Source organism: Helianthus annuus, chromosome 5 (genome assembly GCF_002127325.2).
Source record: "Helianthus annuus cultivar XRQ/B chromosome 5, HanXRQr2.0-SUNRISE, whole genome shotgun sequence".
Classification (NCBI taxonomy): Eukaryota; Viridiplantae; Streptophyta; class Magnoliopsida; order Asterales; family Asteraceae; genus Helianthus; species Helianthus annuus.
In genome coordinates this window covers 135032024-135048607 of record NC_035437.2, presented here as the reverse complement: position 1 = coordinate 135048607, position 16584 = coordinate 135032024, and the positions used below count along the sequence as shown (strand labels likewise).

Here is a 16584-nt window from a genome sequence, read left to right as displayed (position 1 = left end):
CTGTTTGTTATTACCGGCGACACGTTGCCGCTAAAGGGTCGCCGGTATAGATCGGCCGCTATTGCCCTTTTTGACGCCGCTAATGATACCGTCGCCGCTAATGCTCTTGCCGGAAAATTTGCAGCAAAGTTATAAAAAAAACATTCAAATCTCATATCAAAACATTCAAAAAAAATTTGCAGCAAAGTTATAATAATTTGAAGATTACGTAACTTTCATTCAAATCTCATATCAAAACATTCAAATCTTATAAAAAAAATGAACTCTACCTAAAGTCACACTATATATTTTCTACACAAAATAACAAAGCTGGCTGGAACTTGACGGAGCTTTAGCTTGTTGAGGTGGTGGTAGCTTCACGGTGGTGGGGATGGCAGACTGGCAGTTAGGTGGTGGTGGTGGTAGCTTTATGGTGGTGGCGGTGATGGTGGTGGTAGCTTCACGGTGGTGGGGATGGCAGTTTGGTGGTGGTGGCGGTGGCAGTTTGGTGGTGGTGGTAGCTTCATGGTGGTGGTGGAGGTTGTTGTTGGTGTAGTTGAAATTGGAGAAGATGGGTGTATGTTGAAGAAAGTGGGTTTAAAATGAAGTTTGTGTTTGTTTGAAGGAGAAAAATCAAGAAAGTGCCCACACCATTGGATCATCTTCTCTTCAAGGGCTAAGATCTGCCTTTTTTCAAGTTCACACGGATTGACTATTAGCAGCGACACCAATAGCGACGACAAGGGGAAATAGCGGCGGCATGTAATGATGTCGCCGCTATTGCCCCTTGTCGTCGCTATTGGTGTCGCCGCTAATAGTGGGTATTTCTTGTAGTGTTTTAAAACATTGATTTTATATATATTTATGACAGATTTCTCTGAATCTTTGTAGTATAATGTGGAAATCGTATTTATCTAATCCTTTTAGGCTTTTTATGATAAAACTTTTGAATCTTCAGTTTAATAAGGAAAACTGATAATTTTCTATTCTCTTTAATGATAAAATTTACCTTTTAGTTTAGGAAAATTGGTATTTAATAAACCAACCTTTGCCAAGTTGGTAAATAATAATCCAACCTACAGAATTGGTATATAATAATCCTACCTATCAATATGTTGGTACTCAATGAACCCCGTTAGTTTTTTTTAACTGAAGTTAGTTTTTAAGTTTTATTTATTACACGAACAGTCCCTGTGGTTATAAGTTACTAGTTTTAAATTTTATTTATTACACAAACAGTCCCTGTAGTTATAAAAAAATCATAAAAATCCAAAAAAATCAAAAAAAATCTTAAAAAATCAAAAAAATTATAAAAAATCAAAAAAATTCTAAAAAATCAAAAAAATTCTAAAAAATCAAAAAAATTCTAAAAAATTAAAAAAATCATAAAAATTCTAAAAAATCAAAAAAATCCATAATTAATTCCTTAAATCTATTTTTTATTGATATTCAATATAAATAATATATATAAATACATATGATCATTATTTACACAAAATTGGTAACCATCCCCAACCCTCACCACCAGCCGACCATCCCCAACCCTCACCACCACCCACATCGCTGCCTGTCAACACCCTCTTCTAACCTAACATCTCTTTCAAAAATCAGATCTGAAATCAGATAATCAGATCTGCACGACACTGCTCTAAGGGATCTCACATATTGAATCGTTTTTCAATCGATTCCATGGTTCGATTTGCAGGTTTTTAGGCGGGTGATGGTGGTGGCGGCGGCTTGGTGGTATTAGTGATGGTGGCTTTGAATGGGAGAGAGATGGCAAGATGGTGGTGATGTCAGGCAAGTGGCGGCTGGATGGTGGTGGTTGCCGATTAGAAGAGGGAGAGATGGTGGTGGCGGGGTCAGTTTGGTCACGTAGTCGGCAATTGGCGGCAGATCTGTTTGTGATGGTGGCTTTGAATCGCTCAGATCTGTTTGTAATGGTGGCGGCAGCAATTGGCGGTGGTGATGGGGTTAGATGGTGGTGGGTAGGCGACAATTGGCGGTGGTGATGGGGTTCGATTCAGGTCCGGTTTGTTACAATTGATTTGGGTTTACTTGGTTTCGGGTCTAGTCGGGTCAGTTTGGGTCACGTAGTCGTCTCGGTTCCGGTAAGAGTTTATTAGTTTAAGTTTCATTTTAGTTTTGTATAAATCGTATATAAATCGTATAGATATTTAATGCTTCATTGATTGTTGAGTTTTGAATATTATATCGACAACTTGTGTTGTCGGGGTCGTCCAAAAACAGAGGAAACTCTGCCTGTTCTTCGTAAAATTTTCGTAAAGCGAAACACATTAATTTTATAAATCGATTTTTTTGATTTTTTAGAATTTTTATGATTTTTTTTTATTTTTTAGAATTTTTTTAATTTTTTATAAATTTTTTGATTTTATAAGATTTTTTTGATTTTTTTAGAATTTTTATGATTTTTTATGATTTTTATGATTTTTTTATAACTACAGGGACTGTTTGTGTAATAAATAAAACTTAAAACTAGTAACTTATAACTACAGGGACTGTTTGTGTAATAAATAAAACTTAAAAACTAACTTCAGTTAAAAAAAACTAACGGAGGTTCATTGAGTACCAACATATTGATAGGTAGGATTATTATATACCAATTCTGTAGGTTGAATTATTATTTACCAACTGGGCAAAGGTTGGTTTATTAAATACCAATTTTCCTTTAGTTTATTTTATAAAGGCATTTCCAATATTTGTTCATATTAAGAAGCAAAAAATTACTTTGAAAGCCTAGAACAAATTAAATCTGCAATCAAAAATTAATTATACTTGCACGTAACTGATTGTTAACAAAATTAATATGGAGCGGAAATTAAAGCTAGTCCACCATGTAACTGATAAGCTATTAGCTTGCTTGAACCCTAGGGTACAAGAACGGATTTTTTAGTTTGGGCCAAAGATCGGGTTTACCCGCAAGCATGTTTCATCCATTTGGAAAAAAAAGAAAGTTTACATATATATACTTACAGAGCTAATATATTTTAAAAATGACAATATTCTAAAAATAACCTTATCGACCATTGTGTATACAAGCTTTACTCACTTCAAATTGAGTATCCGTTTCCCTCATTTTCCTGATAGGATTGGAAATCCTCTATTTTACCTATCCATATGACTTCGGTCCATCTTGCTCATACTACTTTTATTCAAACTGTATTCTTTGACTCATTTGAGCCGTTTTAGATAAAAACTGAGCCGCAATCGACTTGTTTGCAAGTAAATGGGTCAAAATTACCATCCTTTTTTACAACGTAAAGTAACTCTTTGGGAGCTAGAAGTCGAATCAAAGACTTCAAGACATTACAGATTTAATAATTAATTGACCAACAAATAATAATTAATTATACATACCATAATTATTTGCTGGAGAGTCTTCTTTGAGCTCATCCGCAACGACATCAATGAAGACTAAATCTGTATCTAAAAACATCCAATTATGAAGACCAAATCTATACGTAAAAACGTCTAAGTGTGAATACCAAATCTATATGTTTCAAATGGTTCAGCCTAAGCCTACTTACCATGTATGAAACAGGTTAATTGAGAAGTGATCCATCTGGATATGTGCTCGATTGAAAATTTATATAAAACAGTAGAATTCAAAATATCATCCGATATTCATCAAGATAGAATAAGATTTTGCTAAATTCTTACCTGCCACGCATAGCTGCCTCTGCTTGATGCAGGCCCAAGTGTAGAGGATCGAGCCGTGACATTTCTGGAGGCTCGTGATCGAGCTTCCAATGGTGATTTACGAAAACGAGCATAACTTTGGCTACGGGTCTCCGTTTTAGGCATTCGACCAGTCAAATCAAAGCTTGAAACGTGGAGCACGTCGTGGCAAGGACCAGATGGGGCTTGTCCAAGTTTCACCCCAAAAAAAACGCATTCTAATGGGAGTTATGGACACTTTTATGTTTTTTTGGGTTTTTTATGTATTTTGTTTTTGGGCTTGTGTTTGGCCTATGGCCTTTTTGTGGCCCATTTTGAATTTCAGTCTTTATTTATTTCTTGCTCTTGTAATTCTAGTGATCACAAATCAATTTTGAGATTAATCACTTTTCACTTTAAATTCTCTGCCCTTTAGGTTGAATTTTGGGGGTTTGGAAAAGATCATCACAGGTATTCGTAGAATCAACGCGATTTGTTCTTCATTATCGTATGACTCGCAACGTCAGTTGGTATCAGAGCCGAATTACTGTCTTAAAATGCCTCTGAGGAGAAACAAGCCACTCGATGAAGTGTATGAACGGGGGTTGGAGCTACAGACATGGTTCCAAATCTGAGTATTTTGGGCATAAGCTTTGGATACCAAATGTTGGGTATCAATCAAGAAAGAACAAAAATCGAATAGGAACAGTAGAAGGAAACAATATAGTTGCAGTGGAAAGTTTAAAGCTTTATTGAATGCTTGAAATGGAATGCTTACACCACTCCTTTACAAATAATAAAAGAGAAATTTCGACTAGTAAATGAAGAAAACAACCTACTGCATATGTTATATGTTATTTATAATAAAGAAAACAAACGGCTATTAACTTAGGGGCTGTTTGTTAGCCTCTTAATGACCATTCAGATGGTACCTCTTAATTGTTTAAAACCTCTGAATGAATAAGAGGTAACCTCAAGTCTGAATGGTTAAGAGGTAACCTCTGAATGGTAAATCATCACATGTCACATTCTTCTACCTTCTCATTGGTAAAATTCTTAATGTTTCCATTAAGAGGTAGCCTCTTAATGACCATTCAGAGGCTACCAAACAGCCCCTTAGTCTTCCACTTTTCCAAGAACAGAAAGCAACGGCTCTTCAATAATCAATTCTGCATATTTTATTGAAGTTTTTCCACTGCAGCCAGCTCAACGATTCAGTCAAGGCTGCCAACTCATCATCTTCAGTCAACATTATCCAACATGGATTGTATAGATATTGGTGCGATCGCATAGAAATCAGTACACGCTCAGCATCTATGGCCCGCAAACCTGCATATTTGACATCCGAAACAAACACAGTGCTTGGATGGCATGTATGCTCCGCAGATCATAATGATCAGATTTAAACACCTTTTATGTGAAACAATCTCATGCCTTGCTTTGTCTCCCCCAGCAGGTAATAAGCAAAGAGTACCCTTTCCATCTTAAATTAGCATGTGTGTACGTGCATGTACATATGCACATGTATACATATTTATAACATTATATATACCTTTATACAGACACGCGCACACACACACATGGATATTGCGGTTATAAACACAAATTATATATCTATCCAGGAAGATCTTTCACAAGCACAGTCATCTGCATCTAATCAGTCTTTATCTGTTTAAATACGCGCCCACAAGACCATGGTTTCACTGGTGTTGTTGCTGATGCTGGTGTTTCCGCAATAAGAAATGGGATGGTTTCGCTTGATATATCCAACTTTCTAAAATTAGAAAATGAAAATGTCCATGCTGCCCCCACCTTCAAACCGAACCATTGCCTCAACCTTACATCATCGCCAATCGATTTCCACATAATCCGGTAAATCCACCACCGATATGCTTTCAGCTGTGTGGAAAGGTAATAATCTACCTAAGGTGTATTCGGATCACCAGTCCTTATAGGCACGCAATCGCAGTCGCCAACTGCACGTACAAACAAATCAACAGCAAATTAAATCAAATCTCCCATAAAATCAACTTTTTAACCTAGAAATAAAATCGCCAACTACTCCTACAAACAAAGTAATTTCCAAATCACAATGAAGATATAGTGATTTTAACCAGCCTACAACTGTAAACACCTAGGTTTCCGAAACCGTTGAAAGCTTTTAACAAAATTTTAATACGCATGAAAAAAATCCTCCGTCCCACAAGATTATGAGATTCAGATTATCACCTTGCGCCTTTGGGCAACGATCTGGAAATTCCTATGACGAACCAACATGTTAAGATCCGATCCAAATAGACCGAAGAGAGATCGATGTATACAGTGAGCGGACTGATGGCTAACACACAATTAATACATAAAAAGTGATCAGAACACGTTCAAACCAGAAAATCCACGAATCAGCGGCTTTCAAAAACAATGGATGTATAATAAAAGAACAAAAAGGCGGACAACTTACATAAACAATGAATCACATATCTCGATCATCTTACCCTGAAATTACTGTACTAATAGAGCAGGGGGCGGCTCCGTATATATAGTTGACGACACTAGGGAAACCCTAATCTGAATTTTAATTCTCAACTAAAAAAAATGTGAACATTACAGCTGTAACATAATAGAAATTAATGGAAGCAAGTAGACCTATTTAACACATATGTAAAGCCATGGACGAATATAGACTTATCTAATATCTTTGGGTATGCTTTAACCTTCAATCTTTTTTCTCCATTTCATTTTGCCACACTCTAAGAAAATGGTTTAATCCCATTAACTTCGTCTAACTCTATCTTTTAGTGGTTTTTTGTCTAAAAAAAAAAGAATAATTAATTCAATCTCTTAACATTGGGTTAACATCTTAACACATACCCCATTTAATGTCATTTAACACAAGGAGGGAGTGGCTTGCAATGTTAGTTAACATGCCATGTCATTGTTAACAATCTAAATGTTACAGTACACCCCATGACCTAACACGCAATATAATTGAAATAATTTAAAACTACGAGGATGCCCGCACGATGCCGCGGAAGCGACACATCGCATTGCTATACTCGTTTTTAGTAGTTTTCTTATTCATATAATATTTATTGTAGTATCATTGTGTATAATTGTAGGTCCGGCTAGGAGGATCTAGTCGCCTAATCCTTGTGTACAAACCAACCCGATTGTGCGGAATCCAACCGGAAAGGCAAACCGAGATAGAACACGCAAATACACGACATACAATATTCACCGATTAACACCTCTGTGTTAATACGTATGAAAGGTTCGGTTACAAGCTCAATGTTTACAAATGTGTTTTGCAAACTCTCTCAAACTCTCGTGTGTGTGTGTTCTCAACAATGTGCTCCTATGTGTTCTCTCTTTTTTAGTTCTGTCTGATATGAGACTATATATAGCACAGACACTACGAATCAGATCTTGGCGAATCAGAACTTGGCGAAACACAATAACGTTGACGAAATGCATCCAAGGTTGACGAAATGGAGATCATGTCGACGAAACATTCGACTTCCATTTATGTTTCGTCGAGCTTTGGGCTTTGGCCCATCTGATGAAGTCCATGCTGCATTCTGATTGGCCCAAGTAAAGTTTCACATATTCATGCACGTACATGAATTTCAACTTGTTTCAAATATGTGAAGTTAGTCAAAGTCTTGACATCATCATGACATCATCATGATGATGTGTCAAGCGGAAAGCGTTCTCGGCTCTCTGTGCTTCGCGTGTCGAACTCTGGGGCGCACGACGGAGGAATGTCGTGACGTCGGGCTTGAGCCGAACCTAACCGAGTCGAACCGAGCCAAGTCGAACCGAGTCGAGTCGCGACCACATAATATGTATCAACAAACTCCCCCTTGGACGCTACTCGCGAGATTCGCCTTTCATGTCTTCTTTGTCGGAGGATCTTCAATGTCTTCACGTCTTGAAAGAAGAAAGTGTATCAACAAACTCCCCGTATCATGTAGGAAGTGTGTTGACAAACTCCCCCTTAACATAAGCTCCCCCTTGAGTTATTGATGTGGAAAAAGTAGTTCAACTAATTAAACTAAAATTACCCTAAATTAAGACTCAAGTAATAAAAATCTAGACTCTTTAACTTGACTAAACTACTCACCGGCAAGTGTACCGGTCGACTCTAGCACAGAAAAGTAAGTCCGGATGTCGAACCCACAAGGACTCCAATGAATTACGTTAACGACTAAACTTAGACTAAACACTGACACGACTAAACAGATGATGTGTTTGGGGGGGGGGGGGTTTACTAAAATCCTAAAATTGTGATTAAATTGAAATTAAATTAAAATACGAACGAAAGCTAAGGTTTTGTTTCAGATGAGATTAAGGGCTACTTAGACTTGAATCCAGTTTAACTACGAATGGACTTCTAACGGTTTTATTGTTGTATGGAGCCGGGATCGTAAAGTACTAAACCTTAAGGTATTTCAATGCTAAGACTTCCCGACCCTTCTCAGGAAGAAACCTAGGTAACCCTACAAGGCTGTTATGATTACCGACTGTTAGATTTCCTCTCAGTCCTCTAACGACTCTAAAAGTGCCCTAATACGACTATCTACCTCTCAGCGCGATAATCTAAGGCAATTCTAGGTTCTGACTTGGTTTACTAGACACAACTGCAATTAGGGAACTAACTTCGACTTCTCTCAAAATCTAATTTAGCTATATACTGCACCGCGACCTAATAACTAACTCGAGCCTCTCAGCGACAAGTTAAGCAGAATATTTACTTCTAATTATATTTTAGTTACTGTTTCTAAGGCTATCGGCCGATTTACCCAAAGATCACCCGAACCCGCAAGGATGCAAATAATCAGCACAGATCTATTATGTGATAAAGACCGTCACTAAGATCTATGTGAAACAGCAAATAATCCACAATCAAAAGTAAATACGCACACGCACCAAATCAGAAAATCTAGAATACTTTACTTTCAAAGTAAATCCATAATCAATTCAATAAAACCGTTAAAAGATCCAAACATAAATTAAACCTTCATCAAATCTAGGTAGTATCTAAGTTTAGCCAAGAAACATGTTGTTCAAATCAAACAAAACAAGTTCAAAACAAGAATTCATCGTAAAGTATCGAAAACGCGAAAATAAGGAACACCGGGAGATAAAACCCGAAAGAACTTCACTCTCACGATCCAAGCTTCAACCAGATGATTCCCGTTAGCCAAAATACTCCGAAAAGCTCAAAATCTCCTCTGAAATTCGTCCTCGGGTTTCTTGGTTCGTAACTAGGGTTTTCAATTAAGTTTCTTGGTAATATCAAGTCAAACCCTAAACCCAGAAGTCAAAATCAGTCAAATAAGGACCCTCGCGTGGCGCGAGGGTGGCTAGGCGTCACGCGGCGCCTCCAAACTCAATTTCTTGATTTTTTTATTATTTTCCGAATTCCAGCTTCTCCGACGCGCGTACGAATCCCGTTTTTCTTCCGAACTGCTCGTTTTTACTCGTTTTTCAACACTTTAAGCTACGGGACCTGAAATCAAAGCTTAACGTCAGCAGTATCATAGTTCTAACCTAAAACAGACCCAAAATGACTGAAAACTGACCAAAATATACACTATAAACATATGTACTTTTCAGTACATCAAACATCCCCACACTTACTCTTTTTTCGTCCTCGAAAAAGAATTATGCAACGGAATCAGAAACGAACAATTACTCGGGTCAAAAATATAGGTACAATTAATTAAAACCAAAGCTTGCGTTAGCTGCGATTGCGAATATACTTTATCCACTCTAAACCCGAATCCAATCCCAAACCCTTATCATGTGAATTTAATTTAAGTGCGGTCACTAGGGTCTCACACTAGAATCAACAGTCCACCTACTCCCAACTCAAGCTTATAGGACTAAAAGAACGATCATTTGACCAATTCCTAACCGTTTTATACCAAGATAAAGAGAGTTTGAAATCAAATCTATATTTTTTTTCATTTTTTTTTCATTATGACTCGATTATTTACATGTATTCCCATCCCCACACTTAGAGATTGCATTGTCCCTAATGCAAGAACGAAAATACGACTCAACAACTACCTAAAAAAATAAAACTAAATAACGAACTAACGAACTAGACTCGACGACGAAATAAAAATACAACAACAACAAAAAGAAGGAAAACGACTTAACTCAATATGTGAGACTGTCAAAGTGCCAGTCGTTTCCACATAGCCCTCCAATACCGAACGTGCTCTGCAAACAGTACCAAACTCCCTCACACACGAACGGAAAGCGGCTCCAAATCATCAACCTAAAACCAACATAACATACCAAACCAACTACTACAAACGTTCAACGTACCAACATCCCAAGTTCAAACAGAAAATAAAAATATGTCTGCTAGTACAACCATATCGAATCTACCAAAACAGCATAAACAAAAATAAAGATATCAAAGGATATATGCTGCTTCAGTCCATCTGCTCCATCACTCCTCATCATCCCCAGAATCCTCCTCCATCTGCTGAGTACCTGAACCACCGGCCTGCTGCCAACCGAACTGACCACTGTAGGCATACCCACTCTGACCTCCCCACTGGTCATACCCCGGATACTGACCATACACATACGGGGCCTGCTGGTCGCCTCCATAAACTGGTGGAGGTAATAGTCCGGCAAAAGGCTGTGGTACCGGTGCATTAAGTGCCATACCTGACATCATATATCGGAGCATATCATCCTGCCTGTGGTGGCTCTGCATCACCCACTGCTGGTCGACCCGCATCCTACTGTCCATCTGATCCAACCTCTCCTGTGTGTAGTCAAAAGCAGCCTCGGGAGTGAACGGGTTGGGTCTCGGCGGTCTAACCGGCCGTGGTGGAGGGACCGCACGCCTCTCTCGAGGTACCGGCTGTCTCTGTGGGGGAGCTCCAACCTCATGGTTCCACTCTGGTGGATCAGATTGGGTAAGAATACCCGCCAACTGAAGGTCCAAAACACCCCAACGAACTGTAGGCATACCCACATTCATCTCAGTAAGTTTGTACTTTGTGAGGGCCCGAATGTTCCTTGCCAACCTAGTGATGTAAGGGCCCATATCCAAAGCAGCCCTTTTACCTCCCCGACGAGGCCTATTGAATGACCACGCGAAGAAACTAGCCAAATTCCAGTTTCGCTTCTCCACCATACACATCAAGGCGAAGATATCTAGCCAATTTGCCTTGTTCTCCCCCGACTTTCTCGCCACCACAGTCGTCGCTAACATCTTTAAAATATACCTGTAAATCGGGTCACGAACCGATGAGATAAGGTTCGTGTGCGAGAACGACTGTGTCGAGATCGAATCCCAAAATTCACCCAACTCTGTCGGGCCCAAACTCTTCGGCCTATTATAGTTAAACACACCCCGAAGCCCATTCACGAACTCTTCCGTCGCTACCTCTTCCGACGAATACAAACCCAGTGCCACCCCAAATTGGGGTATAGTCATCTCGTACAAATTCCTCCCCAATGAAAATGATACCGCATTAGCTTCAGAAAATGCACCGTCCTTGTGACGGAAGGTACAATGGAACTCTATAGTAAGCTCGGTATATTGCGTGGTATCACACGCATCCATAGCCATCCGCAACCGTGGCCCTAGCAACTCATTGACCCGCTCACTCGCCCCCATACTCTCCAACCATTCCCAATCTATGATCCGATGTTCCAAAGTTTGGGTTACCACATACTTTTTCATCTTAACCCTTTCTTCAGTATCTTCATCAAAGTCTAACATCGGATGATCACTCAACTTGTCAATCTTGGCGTACACTCTCCTATCGTTCCCACGATACTTGATTCTTCTCTTCCTTGGGTTGGACGAGGACCCTGCACCTGCCATGATCTGCAAAACAAGACATATTTGACAAGAAAACAATGCAGATTATTAGTACCACAAGCTATTTTTGGTATTTTTAAATTTTTTTTTAATTTTTTTTTTTGTGTTTTTATATTTTTTTTAAAGAAAAAGAAAAACAATAAAGAACTAGCCGTATAGCATTTCGTTCGCGGCTAATTTCGAAAAAATGGGTTACCGTTTACAAAGGCGTAAATTACACATCCTTCCGCCCGAATGGAGATTGAGTACGGGCAAAAAGTTGTGAACTTGTACATGCATATAAGTAAACCCGACACTAGACTCAAACTACTATCCTAAAAACACTTCTAGACTCACGACTCGAACGAACTACGACTCAATGTACACTATCTCCTCCCGGCACTTTAATTGTCCTCAATTAAGCATAAGTGCCAAAATATCCCCACACTTGAGGCGAAAACACGTGAGAGTTGGACATTTTAAACCTTAACATAACATTTGAAGCAACAAAATCGGTTAAGGAAACTAAATTCGTTTGCAAAAATCAGTTCAACAACTTATTTTTTTTAGCAAAAATCCATAGTTACACCCAAACAAACCCGCAAAGCTTAAACATGATGTGTAGTGGTCCAAACATACCCCATACGTGCCAAACAACCTCAAGCAAACCAACCCGAACCATCCGCAGACCCGATTTGTAAGTAACATCCAAACCTTACCACCCACATACCACTAACATGACAAAGAGGAGCAAAAATTCTAACTTTAAGACCCTACACAAACCCTAACACCAAGACAAGACTGACCCGACACTAAAACAAGGCAATAAAGCTACCTACTAGTGAGAAATTACAAGACACATACCTTGGAATCGGATTGAACAAGAAAAATGAGGTCTTGAACTTTTTTGCACACGAACTTGCCCAAAATCGCGAAAATGGGGTGAGAAATCGGGTGAAAAAGATGGCTAAGATTGTGGGGAACGTGATTGTGGTGATTTTGGAAGAAAAATGGAGCGATTTGGTGTAAAAACGAGTGAGATATGGTGAAAATGGTGAAATTCGCGTTTTAGGGTTTGGAAAGGGGAAAGGATGGGTTTCAGCGAACAGGTTCAACTTTAAACTGATTTTAAAAGGGCCAGGGGGGCGTCGCGTGACGCGACAGGGGGTCACCCAGGCCTCGCGTAGCGCGGCGGTATAGAAAACAAATGTTTTGAACCCTTAACCCCTCGCGTGACGCGAAGGAGCTAGGCGTCGCGCGAGGGTCTGTTTTTGACAGAATGTTTTGTGGTAAATCCTTGTTCATGCCTTAGAAAAATTTCAAACTCTTTCCCAACCCAACCAAAAACCTCAAAATTTTTCTAAGTGTTTAAAACACTTACCTGGGACCTCTTTTCTCGTGCTTTCTCCGTTCCGTAGCGATGATGAAACCTGCAAAATTCTCAACGACACAAAACACAAACCGAAAAACTACGAAAAACTATGAAAAACACGAAAAATTAAGAAATTTACAAACGGTACATACTCTACACGCGAAGCTTTTCGCGCTCACTGTTCGGCAAAGGTAGGTGGGTCCTCTAGAGGAATTTCTTCCTCTTCAGTAGTATCAATAGGACCTCCCAAGTAATGTTTCAGTCTATGGCCGTTTACCTTCCACACACCTTTGTCGACCTCATCGTATAGCTCAACCGTGCCGTATGGAAACACTTCTTTCACCACATACGGGCCACTCCACCTCGATTTCAATTTTCCTGCTATCAATTTCAACCGTGAGTTGAACAAAAGTACTTTATCACCTACCTTAAAATCTTTCAAACCTCTCAACCGCCTATCATGCAATGCCTTAGTTTTCTCCTTGATACTCCATGATCTTTCATAAGCGGCATCCCTCAATGCTTCCAACTCATGAATCTGGAAGAATCTCCTCCTTGCGGCTTCGGTAAGGTCAAGGTTTACGGTTTTTAATGCCCACAACGCCCTATGCTCTAATTCTACCGGAAGATGGCAAGCTTTGCCATACACGATCATAAAGGGTGTTGTGCCTAATGGTGTCTTATAGGCGGTACGGAATGCCCACAAAGCGTCGTCGAGCTTTTCCGACCAATCCTTTCTACTTTTTCGTATCGTTTTCTCTAAGATTCTCTTCACCCCTCGGTTAGCATTCTCTACTTGGCCACTAGTTTGCGGGTGGTACGCGGTAGAAAGACGATGAGTGACCACGTAGCGTGCAAGTGCCTTTTCCATGGCGGAATTGCAAAAATGCGTGCCACGGTCACTTATGATAGCTTTAGGGACTCCGAAACGCGTAAACAACTTGTTAAGGAATCTCACCACCACTCGGGCATCATTGGTGGGCAAAGGTTGAGCTTCGACCCACTTCGAAACGTAGTCAATGGCCACGAGGATGTACCTATTCCCACTAGAGGATGGGAAAGGTCCCATGAAGTCAATGCCCCATACGTCAAAGATTTCCAAGACTTGGATGGGATTTTGAGGCATTTCATCCTTGGATGAGATGTTGCCGGTACGTTGGCAACGGTCACAAGTCCTAACAAACTCTACGGCATCCTTAACTACCGTTGGCCAATAAAACTCACTATCAAAAACCTTTTGTGCCGTCACATTCGCTCCGTGATGGCCCCCCGTTAAACCCTCGTGCACATGTCTAAGGATGTCTAAACCATCCTCCTTTGAAATGCATCTCCTAAGCACTCTATCTCCACCTATCCTAAAGAGGTAAGGGTCGTCCCAAATATACTTCCTAGCCTCCCTAAGAAGCTTTTTCTTTTGTTGGTAGGACATACCCCTCACAAGATCTCCGGTTGCCAAATAGTTTGCCAAATCCGAAAACCATGGCAAACCCTCTACCTCGGCACTAACAAAATCTATGGTTTCGTGGGGAAAGGTATCTCCTATGGAATCCTCACGAACCTCCTCTCTCTTTGGATCCTCTAATCGTGACAAGTGGTCGGCGGCCACGTTTTCTGCTCCCTTTTTATCCTTAATTTCTATATCGAACTCGGAGAGCAAAAGAATCCATCTAATAAGACGCGGCTTTGCGTCTTTCTTTTGAAACAGAAACCGCAAAGCGGAATGGTCGGTGAACACGGTGGTTTTAGAAAGCACGAGATATGAGCGAAACTTGTCAAACGCAAACACTACGGCTAAGAGTTCCTTTTCCGTCGTGGTATAGTTCTCTTGAGCATCGTTTAGAGTTTTGCTCGCGTAGTAGATCGGATGAAAGTGTTTATCGACTCTTTGACCTAGGACCGCACCTACGGCATAATCGCTTGCGTCACACATGAGCTCGAAAGGTAAGCTCCAATTGGGCGAAACAAGTATCGGGGCACTAACAAGTTTTTCTTTCAAGAAGTCGAACGCCTTGATGCACTCCTCGTCGAAGACAAAAGGTACATCCTTCTCTAAAAGCCTAGTCATCGGGCGTGTGATTTTGGAAAAATCCTTTATAAAACACCTATAAAAGCCCGCATGACCCAAAAAGCTCCTAACGGACTTAACACTAGTAGGTGGAGGCAATCTACTTATTGTATCTATCTTGGCCCTATCCACCTCTATGCCTTCTCTCGACACCTTGTGTCCTAACACTATCCCCTCCGTCACCATAAAGTGACACTTCTCCCAATTCAACATAAGATTTGTCTCTATGCACCTCTTAAGCATCCTATCAAGATTAGAAAGACATTGGTCGAAAGTGGTGCCATAAACCGAGAAGTCATCCATGAAAACCTCCATGGAAGTCTCAAGCATGTCTTGGAATATGGCTACCATGCACCTTTGGAAAGTTGCCAGAGCGTTGCATAACCCGAAAGGCATGCGGCGATACGCATAAGTGCCGTAAGGGCATGTGAATGTCGTTTTATCTTGATCCTCCGGGGCGATGGGGATCTGAAAATAACCCGAAAATCCATCGAGAAAACAATAGAATTGTTGACCCGCTAGACGCTCCAACATTTGGTCAATGAATGGTAAGGGGAAATGGTCTTTCCGGGTGGCGTCGTTCAACTTTCGATAATCTATGCATACACGCCAACCGGTAACGGTACGGGAAGGGATTAACTCGTTCTTTTCATTCATGATCACCGTCATCCCACCCTTTTTTGGGACGACTTGGGTCGGACTAACCCATGGTGAATCGGAAATGGGGTAAATTACCCCGGCATCTAACAACTTAAGAACCTCTTTCTTAACAACCTCTTGCATGTTCGGATTAAGGCGCCTTTGAGGTTGCACCATCGGCTTATAGTCATCTTCCATGAGTATTCGGTGGGTACAATAGGCGGGGCTTATGCCCTTGATATCCGAAAGACGCCATGCAATGGCTTCCCTATTCACTCTCAACACCTCTAATAACCTACCCTTCTCTCCCTCCTCTAACTTAGACGAAATAATGACGGGATTCTCGGAACCCTCACCTAAGAAAGCATACTCTAAGTGGGATGGAAGGACCTTGAGTTCTAAAGGGGCGGGTTTCTCTATAGGAGTACTTTCACTCTCACTCTTAATTTCACTCAATTCTAGCACTTCGGGGACCCACTCGTCCTCGTCTACCTCTTTACTCTCACTAACAATCTCCTCTACCTTCTCAACTACCTCCTCTATCCTACTCTCGACTAGGTCGGCTCCACTAATGTAGTCAAAGCAATGGTCAACACAAGATAAGAAAGACTCTATGAAATAGACCGAATGACAAGGACTACTAAGATCGTCGGAACCACTAGGGTGTTCCATGGAGCGTGCTATCTCGAAAGTCACCCTCTCCTCGCCGACTTGAAGTGTGATTTTCCCGTCGAAGACATCGATGATGGCCTTGGCGGTACACAAGAATGGGCGTCCTAGAATGATGGGAACCTTTTCGTCGGCTTCCATATCAAGAACGACAAAGTCTACGGGGAAGACGAACTTATCCACTTTGACTAGAAGGTTTTCAATAATGCCTCGTGGATACTTAACGGACCTATCGGCTAGCGACAAAGACATGCGTGTAGGTGACAACTCTCCTAGACCTAACCTCTCATACAAAGAATATGGCATTAGGTTTATACTCGCTCCTAGGTCGGCTAGGGCCCTACACTC

General features: G+C 40.5%; 1 long non-coding RNA gene across 1 annotated transcript; it reads right to left on the bottom strand.

Annotated features, from left to right (window-relative positions):
* Nucleotides 1-5250: 5250 nt before the first annotated feature.
* LOC110941373 lies at nucleotides 5251-6287 on the bottom strand. The gene is made up of 3 exons (XR_002594046.2): nucleotides 6116-6287; nucleotides 5887-5995; nucleotides 5251-5633 (listed from the first exon to the last, which is right to left on the bottom strand). It is a non-coding gene; the product is annotated as an uncharacterized LOC110941373 (long non-coding RNA).
* Between the last annotated feature and the right edge of the window lie 10297 nt (nucleotides 6288-16584).